A 10,303-nucleotide genomic window follows, 5' to 3' on the forward strand; every position below is an offset into this window, starting at 1 on the left:
CTATGCAGATGTTACCCAAATCTATATATCCTCTCCTGATCTCTCGACATCTGTGTTGTCCCGTGTAACTGACTGTCTTTCTGCCATATCATCTTGGATGTCCTCTCACCAACTCAAACTTAATCTTTCTAAAACAGAGTTAATAATATTCCCACCCGCCAACAAGAGCATACCTGACATTTCTATCTCTGTTGATAACATGACCATAAATCCCACCCCACAAGCTCGCTGCCTAGGTGTAATCCTTGATTCACGCCTATCCTTTGTTCCCCACATTGACTCTATATCTAAATCATGTTACATACATCTAAAGAACATTTCCGGAATCCGCACATATCTCACACAAGACACTGCTAAAACCTTAATTCATGCACTAATCATCTCCCGCATTAACTATTGCAATTCTCTCCTTACTGGTCTTCCCAAAAACTGACTCAAACCCCTAAAAATCTATTTTGCATGCTGCGGCAAGACTGATTTTCCTTGCAAATAGCTATTCCTCTGTTGAATCACTCTGTATGTCTCTACACTGGCTGCCTGTCTTCTACCGAATCCAATATAAAATACTTTTACTAACCTACAAGGCCATCAACAAAGCTGCACCAACATACATCTCCTCTCTTGTCTCAAAATATCTCCCAACTCGGCAACTCCGTTCTGCAAAAGATCTGCATCTCTCATCCACCCTCATTACATCCTCCCATTCCCGGTTACAGGACTATTTTCGGGCTGCACCCACTCTAAGGAACTCTCTCCCTCGCACAATAAGAATCTCCTCTGGTCTACAAACTTTCAAGCGTTCTCTGAAAACCTACCTATTCAGACAAGCTTATAATATTCCTCAACCACCCTCTTAACCTCACTACCTTTAGCCTGTTACTGCCTGTTACACAATTTCACACAAGACAACTTCCCCCTGACCAACATTGTTGTGTGACAGGATCATTTAGCTTATGAGTCACATTTCCCTTTGCAGTCTGGGTGGGGCAAGATGCAAAATGTATACTTAACCTCATGTGTCAATCTCCCATTGTCCCATAGATTGTAAGCTTGCGAGCAGGGCCTTCTCACCTCTTTGTCTGTTTTACCCAGTTTGTTTATTAGTTTATTATGTTTGTCCCCAATTGTAAAGCGCTACGGAATATGTTGGCGCTATATAAATAAATGATGATGATAATGACACAGTTAAATCATATTAGCACTATTTCTCCTATTGATACCAGGAAACAATAACTAGACCCCAAATTTAATAAAACGAACACGCATTGCATGAATAGCCCCCCACCAGGGGCAAACGCAGGGGGTTTCCACGGCACACCAGTGGGCATGACCAGCATTCATGGGGGCGTGGCTATAATTTTTGACAGTGCTAGGTAGCTCTCCAACTCTTCCAATCCCCCTTTAAATACACGAGCAATGCTGCGTGCAGTACTGTTAGGTGCATGCAGCTCCCCCTTCATTAACAGAGCAGTGTGTAGTGGGACATACCTCCCAACTGTCCCTGTAGTCGGGACAAAGTCCTGACTGAGTGGGTCAGTCCCCAAACTCAGGACTTCCCCACCAGAATCAGGACAGTTGGAAGACTGTCCTGCAGTTGGCAGACTGTCCTGCTCTCTCCTACCTGTTCTTCCTGCTTTCAATACTTGTTGCTGCTGCTCGTGTCCTAAGCTCAGTTGTGCTTGTCTGGATCCTGGAATGTTGGGTCCCTGTTTGGAAACAGAATAGGTACATGAGATATAGAAATACCTGCAATGAGTGATATTAAATCAAAATAACTCGGGTTTTATTATTAGTGTCCCTTTCTTGTAACCAGCCCGACTGTAAAATAATTTTATTCATCTTTAATAAAAATACCTATTTCCCCCAAACAACCCCAACATTAATTGTAATCACATTTATTAAATAAACCTATTTCTTACCATACATTAAATAACTTGCATTCTCTTTTAAGAAATAGCAATCCTTTTTCCAAAACTCTTCCACACATTTAATTAATAGCGCCAAACCACCCCAACATCAAATGAATCATCCCACTCTACATTAATAAGTCTGCACCAACCTCACTATTAAATTAAATTGCCCCACCATAACCACACAAACAACATTACACATTATATTTCCACAAGCCCCCTGTGCCATCACACACATTACACTTCCACAAGTCCCCTTGTCAACACACAGACACACATTGACATCAACACACACACCACTGACATCAGCACCTCTCACTTACCTTTAGGTGCACTTTTGCTGCATAACTCCTCACTGGTCAGACAGAAAGTGAAGTGAGCACTTCCTGTCTGAGGCCAATCAGCTACAGGCAGCCTCACGATTGGCTGCCTGTTGCTGCCACTGACCACCAATGATTTGATTGTTGTCCGTCCGTCCGTCCCCTCCCCTGCGCTCGATACCCCTTCCTCAACCCGGGGGGAAGAAAAAAAAGTCAGGCACACCAGGCAGGACAGGGGTTTCCAGAGACTAGGAAACCCCCCTGTGTACACCCCTGCCCACATTATATTAATACAAATACATGCACACACCTGCTCTACAGGCTCTCTATCACTCAGAGTCACTCAGTGAGGAGAGGGCCCATTACACCCCCTTTTGCTTAATCTGCTGTTCAGCTGCATCTGATTTGTGTTTCCTGCTCAGAGAGTGAGCGAAGATCATAGTTTCCTTCTCCGAGCAGGTTCCATACAAGGCTGGGTACACAATACAGGTTTTCCAATAACACAATAGACGACCGTTCAGCCCGGCATCACATTAGTGTGTACGGTCCCATGATTAACGATTATCGTTCCAAAGCACATCGTATCATTTGATTTGATTCTATAAACGTTCTAAAAATCTCTGTATATGATAGAATGATGTTCCAATTCTGCATTGTGTATGCACCTACGACCAGCAGTGTAGGCAGATCTCCATAGAGTTTACAAAGACATAATCTTTTCAACCGATGGTTATGACAGATGAAGATCACAGATCTGAAGGTAAATCTTGTAAAACATGTATATTGTGTACACTTGAATTGACATGCTGATTGGGACTTTTTACCACTGCAAAATTGCAAGGACAGCCTGTTTGGGAATCTTTCTTCAGAGTGATCCGGAAAGTCTATAGGCTCTGTTATGGGGAGATCTAAACCGCTGCTGGACCACTGAACTGTATCATTCATTTTTGACCTGTGTAAAATAAAAGGACTGTTTTGTTTTATCACTGTTCTTTTGATAATATCACCAGGTATTTGTTGGGTGTGATTTGTAATGTGATGAGTACATGGGGTTTGATTTAATATTATTTTAGAGGCTATTGATTACATTTGATGTTCATCTTTTCTAATAAAGGTTAACAAAGGTTTGCCTTGAAAACCATTGCCGTTTTAAATTTGTCCTGCAAAGTTGCTAAATATCGGCAACTTTTAAAAACCGCTGGTGAATACATTTACCCCCTAATGTTTAAAAATATTCAACAGGGGGACCTTGCTCTCACTAGTAAAATAATGGGTAAATCTCCAAACAGAGAGTACCCAGGTAAGAATGGATTAGGTGAGATGACAGGGTTTGACAAAAATGTATTCTGTATAATCAATGTTTTTTTCCACAGGTTGCCAAGAACAGGATTTGTAGACCTCTCCTCCCCAACTGATAACCAGATCATCCAAAAGAAGAAAGGTGGTTATTGGTAATAGAAACAGGAATAGTAAAACAAAAATCAGGCCTTTTCCAGATATAGGGATAGGGATATAGGGGTACTTTGGAGCATTTTATGGCAATAATGTAAAAAGATAAGGCTGTCTGGCATTCACAAATAGCATCTAGTGGTTGAAATATTTGAAGCTCAGTCTTAAACACTGGCAAACGATAGTGACACCTGGAGTAAAATCATAATCCAACAGAAAGGGTGGGAGGGGACATCCTAAGTTTGCAAAGAAAGTCACAAGCAGTCACAAACCACTGGAAAAAGATGAATTAATTACCTGCTAGTAGTTGTCACTACTGGGCAAGGACATGCAGAGTCTAACACAATACAATAAGGTTTGGTCTTGTCCTTCAAAGTCAGTTGCTAGCGAGGAAGTTGGAGACACTAGTAAAGCATAGTGAACAAGCCAGGGTGAACAATGGAAGTCCTAGAGATATTCAGGAGTGTAGTCAAGGTAGCAGAGGTCAGAACCAGGAGATACAAAGAACCAAAACACGTAGCAAAGGATTGGTAAGGAACACGCTAAAGTCAGCAACAGGATATCCAAAATAGAAAAGAACCAGAGGCGTCCAAATAAACTTAGTAACAGAAAGGAAACAGGACCAGGCCTCATATGTGATCTAATACTCTGGCACTGGAACAGTGCCAAAGTCCGCATTAAATACCTCTTAGCTAATTGCAGTTTTGGCAGTCAGTGACATAATGCCAACTGGCCATCAACAGGAGAAGCGAAAGACACGTCCCATTGCCTAGCAATGGGACGTGGCTCTGCAGGCAGGCTCTGTGTACCCGGAAGTCGCATCCCGTTGCTACGTGGCAGGCATCCATCCCTCTGGTGGCGGAGAGAACAGGGATGGTGCCTGACAGGATGTCTTTCCAGAAGAGATTCTTGGTTTTTCTCCCAAAATTAGGACTCAAGACATCAATAATTACAGAATACCAGAAGGACTTTATAAGCAGACCTGGTGCAGAAGACTATGACGGATTGATAGTAAGTAGGAAATACTTTAAAATAGGTGATTCCTTTTCTTCTCTACTAGGTGCTGATATCAGAAGGGTGCCAAGCTGTAACAGATGGTATCTCTGGCAAATGAATGGTTCCTGGGACAACCAGAAGGAACACAGAACAACATGACCTTTTGACACTGATGAAAGATTCTTTTTTTTTATTTAATTTTTTATAACATTTTATTAAGGATACATTGATCACATGAAAAATATAGTGCGATTGAGAAAATTAATATGAACATTGACAATAAAAACAAAGAGAAGAAGGCAGGAGACAGGGAGGGGAAGGGCAAATGGGTAAAAAGTTAGTGTGGTAAGGGGGGAAGGGAAAGACATTTGGCCTGGCATCTAAATATACAACATGTACTCCGCATGTGGTATGTCGCTGTTATATTCATCGGTTTCCGCACTAATCGGGTCTTGGCTGTTCTGCACCATAGGAGACGAGCCAAGGGTCCCAGATTGCTAGAAATTTGTTGGGGCGGTCAAATGCTTGTAATGTGTTCAGAGCTGTAGGTCTGCCATACTCTATTGATCTGATGAAAGATTCTTACCACACAAGTTCTCCATCTTAGTATTGAAAGAAAATTGCACCAAAATATAGAGACTGGCTAAAGAACGCTAAGATTTTGGATTCAAATTTTGTAGGACAATTTAAGATACCCTAGGAGTAGTGGGCTTCCATTTCACCATGTGGAGTCTTTTCGTGTTGTCAGACAGAAAGGTGCAAGCTTTTTTTATCTTGAAGTGGTGGGGCGTAAAAGAACAAGAGAACCCTTTTAGCCAAATATATGTGTGTCTCTCTTTTCTCTCCTACCATTATTTTTTATTTGGACTGTAAAAATTGCATTACTATAGTTAAGGATTCCAAGCTAGTTGATGTTAGGAAGCCCTCCAGCCAGTACAACAAAACCCGGAATCTGCTCCGAAAGTCTGGTGTTCACTGGAGCCCCTAGTGGTGGGGACAGACTTGTCTGCAGACAGACAGAGGGTCGTGAGATGTGTACTGACTGGGGAGAACCCAGGGATATTGTGTAATAGTATACAGCGGTGGTGAAGTCCAGGCAAAAGGTCAGGGTTGGCGGAAAACAACAAATCCAGGAAACAGGCAGAGATCGAGGTCACAGGCAATACAGCAGAGTCCAGTACACGGTCCAAGGTCATACACAGCAAGATCAATCCAAAGGCAGAGAAGGGGAACTGAGCAGGGAGCAGGTAAGTATGCACAGAGCAGGAACTATAACCAGCAGTGAGGCCCAGTCCTCACTGCCTTAAATACTATGATGGACAAATCAGAAAGGAGGAGGACAGGGCTGACATTGAGCCTCAGGAGGCTGCTAATTAATTACTAGCTGGGAACTAGCATAGATAATAACAACCAGGAAGCATGTATAAAAATATAAATGAACCAGTTTAAATAATATGAGAGCTCCCCCTGGAGTTGGAGGATGTCACTACACCCTCCTGCATCTATGCAACAAGGATAATCTCAAAGAATAAAAACAGCATAGAAATAGAGCATGCGCCCGGCTGCTAGATCACGCCAGGATGTGGCGTACCGCTGCGGTTCGTGACAGCTGATATTTACTCTATTGACTTTGTCTTCAAACACACACATTTTGTTTAGAAACACTGACACCACTGGCAACAGGGGGATTGTTGAGAAATCTTCAAATACATTTCAAAGTACTTCACCCTCTTTCCTCCAACCTGGGATAGGATACATACCTTCACAATTTCCATATCAATAGAAGTCACTACTTCCTGCATAGAGGCTGTGTTCCCACACACAGCTAAACAAAACTAGAACTCACATGGCTTTCCAATCTCTATCCACATTATTTTTTTTAATAGACTAGTGATGGTTTATATCCCCTCTACTCTCTCCCACACTTCTACAGGGCAGAGACAATGAAACCAAGAGGGACACACATCTGCAACAGCATTACAGAGAATGGCATCCCTATTAAAAAGTTGATATTATTTAAGTAATGAAGGACTGGAATAGGTATGATTTAAATAGCACAAACTGGATACAATGCAACAATGAGGTATCCTAGGGGAAGTACACAGGTAGTGAATGTTAGTTGCATCTAATATGCTTCTGGAGGTATGGCATCACAATCAGATATTGTGTAGGGTTAGTGATAGTGAATAAGATTTTGATAATTATTAATAAGATGTGTCATACATAGATCCTTGTACAATCATATTCCCAGGATCCTGACACGCCTCCTGCATCATAGAAGTAACATTTATTGGTATGCATAGACTATTGCTACACAACCTCTTCCCTGGTGGTTTTTTTTTTTTTTTTTCATTTCTTTGTGTAAACAGACAAAAAAACACATTTAAAAGATCAGCTTTATCTTTTACAATTATTTTTCCTACTTTATCTTTTAGTAGCCCAATCCATTTTTGTTAGGTATCTCAAATCCAGAGAGAGGTGAAGAGTGTGAGGACACTTTCCATACTAACCTAATCTAACAATTTGGCTCTTTATGGTGCAGATTGTAAGACAAACTGAAATTGGTAATACTGCTTTTTTGAAGTGATTGATTCAGATAATTAATTTGATAATTTGAACTTGAATTAATTGAGTCTCTTTTCAGCCTCAAAACTATGAAACATCATAAATAACTATTTTCTTGGCATTCTCAAAAAATCGATTTATATTTTAAGGGCATATTATTTTATTTATATTATTTAGATTTATTTGCAGTGTTACTATATTGTACCACCAAATACTACCCAAATAGCTTTTTGTATTGTTTCCTATATTATACACCGTAATGGGATAGTATTGCAGTTGGGGCAATGTTTACAGCAAGCACAACTCAAAGAATTACCACCAGCAGTGAGGGAGGCCAGGCAATGCTGTTCCATCCACTACAGAGAACCAAGAAAAGTTCCTGATGGCACTTGCAACTACTTCGAATTGTATCAGCAGCCACCACACGAGGGTGAAAGCCTATATATATTGTAACAAAAGGAGGCATTTAGATGGCAATATGAAGAGAAAGCAGGGAAGTAAAGGAAAACATGTGTGCAGCAATGCACCTAGATTGAATGTAAAGACCTATGTGTAACAAACAATAGTTTAAGTTTGGTTAACTTACATGCAGAGAAATCCTTCCTCTCTGCAAACAGACAGGGTGTGTCTCTTTAGTGCAAACAGAGGCAGTGATGGGGAGTTTCCTTTTAAAGAGAAGGTGGGTGTGTCACCTGTCCATCAAGCTAAGGCTGGGGGAGGAGTATCAGGTATAAAAGCTTGTTTGTATCATTTGTGCACTGAGATCAACGCTGGGTAAGCTGGCTGGTCTTGAGAGAGCTGAGCTATGTATAGCTAGCGTTTAGGGTCTCCAAGTATTGCTGTGAAATCTGTACGTGTCAAAACATTCAACACCCTGACAATAAAACTACATAAAAAGGAAGAAGTTGTTCGCGTGTGCTTCTGCAGTAGCAGGCTCTTGCCACAATATATATATATATATATATATATATATATATATATACTTATTAGTAGATTGTTTTATCCATATCAAGCGCTGTCCAAAACTTGACCAATTGATTTATTTCCCTATCATGGGAGGTTTTCACCTTCCTGAGGCAGCTGCTAATATAATTCGAAGTAGTTGCAAGCGCCATCAGGGACTTTTCTCGGTTCTCTGTAGTATGTGTAAAAAAAAAAAAAAGGACATGTCTGTGATAAACGTAGCATATGATATTTAATTAGCAGCTAACATACAAAACAGAGATATAAAACTAATCCTTGATGTTATATATTAAATAACCTCGTCTAAACATACATTCTATTTCAAATAGTAACCAAACAAATTGTTTCAAATGTATAAACATGTGTATCACTCACACTGGGTTTTTGTTAATATTGTATCTACTTCAGATAACGGAATACATTTTAAATAACAGACTAGTTTCTATAATGTCAATGCAGAAATTTGTGGGACTAAGTCCCAGAGATTCGTACCTATTTCCAGCAACTGTATCGTGTTATGAATGTGAACAGAAGAAAACTATTTACCATGTAGTATTCGATCAAGAATTGATTTCGGAACAAGTCCCATGTAATTTGTTGGCCAAGAGAGGAAAAGTTAGTACTTGCCTGTTGATGTATACTGGGATCCATCTTTAGCTATCACTTCATCATGATCATCATCATTTATTTATATAACACCACTAATTCCACAGCACTGTATAGAGAACTCACTCACATCAGTCCCTGCTCCAATCGAGCTTACAGTCTAAATTCCCTGAGACACACAGACAGACTAGGGTCAATTTTGATAGCAGCCAAATAACCTACTAGTATGTTGTTAGATTGTGGGAGTTAATCAGAACGCCCAAAAGAAAACCCACGCAAACACGGGGAGAAAATACAAAGTCCACACAGATAAGGCCATGGACGGGAATCAAACTCATGACCTCAATGCTGTGAGGCAGAAGTGCTAACAACTAAGCCACGATCACTTGGCTGCAAGGGAAAATAGTTACCCTCCAGACACCCACAGAGCAACAATCCTCACTCCTCGCACACAGAGCCAGAGCAGGAACCAGTGGGGCAAGACCCACAGGTAAGAATATCAATTTTCGGCTCCAGAGTCCAGCGTCTGATTAGCAGGTGGAAATGACCAGGTGTTTGGTATAATATTAATTTTGGTCCAAACAAAAGGAGTTCCATTCAACAATAGCTTATATAAACTAGTATTTGCTCTCCGCACACACTGGTGGCCTGATTTTGGCAGGAAAACACTCTCATGTTGTTAGTTAATTCCATAAGGTATTTTTCCAGTCTGCAGGTGAAAAATAGCAAATTGGTGCTGGAGTATTTCTAACCCAGAAGTAGGAGATACAATCAATAAATACATGCAAATCTTTACCCAAACTTAGAATCCTGATGCGTTTTTTTGTTTCCTGAGCAGCTTTATCATGAATATGTGCTGGAGTGGAGCTTGTACAGTGAAGCCTCCAGAGCTAATTGCTTGACCCACAACTAAATTTTGCTGTGGGGCCCGGCTACTGAGTGTTATGCCCCTGAATGTAAGGCATGGTGGTACATGTACCCCGATGGCTATTTCAGATATATTCAATGGGTACTTTCACATGCTGAATTGAACCCAAAATAACATTTTAATATATTGCTAAAAAGTTGTATATATAGAGGAAATAAGAAGTAATTTTAAACATTTAAGACATTGTTGGTTGTCTCCTTGTTGCTTCCGTGGCGCGACCTGTGAGGAGAAAAATTGGGGAAGGGGGGGGAGAGACAGAGAACAGGCGAGACAGTATACACGATAGCGGCCGGGAAATGCCTTGTTTATAGCTCTAGTGCCGTGTATACTGTGGGGGTACTAGGGGTTCTCAGACTGGGAGCCCTTGGGGATGGGGCGGGCAAGGGGATTAAATTGCCCTGTTCAAAGCTTGTGGTTAGAGCTTTGCAGAAAATCTGCTAATTGGTATCTATGCTTGCTTTTCTTAAATAAATATAGTGATATGTATGGCTATAGGGTGACTGTGCAAGCTTTAATCTCTTTAAAATATAAATTTGGTTGGGTTCCCTTTAAAGGGATACGGTGTA

The sequence above is a fragment of the Mixophyes fleayi genome, chromosome 3 (genome assembly GCF_038048845.1).
Source record: "Mixophyes fleayi isolate aMixFle1 chromosome 3, aMixFle1.hap1, whole genome shotgun sequence".
Taxonomy (NCBI): Eukaryota; Metazoa; Chordata; class Amphibia; order Anura; family Limnodynastidae; genus Mixophyes; species Mixophyes fleayi.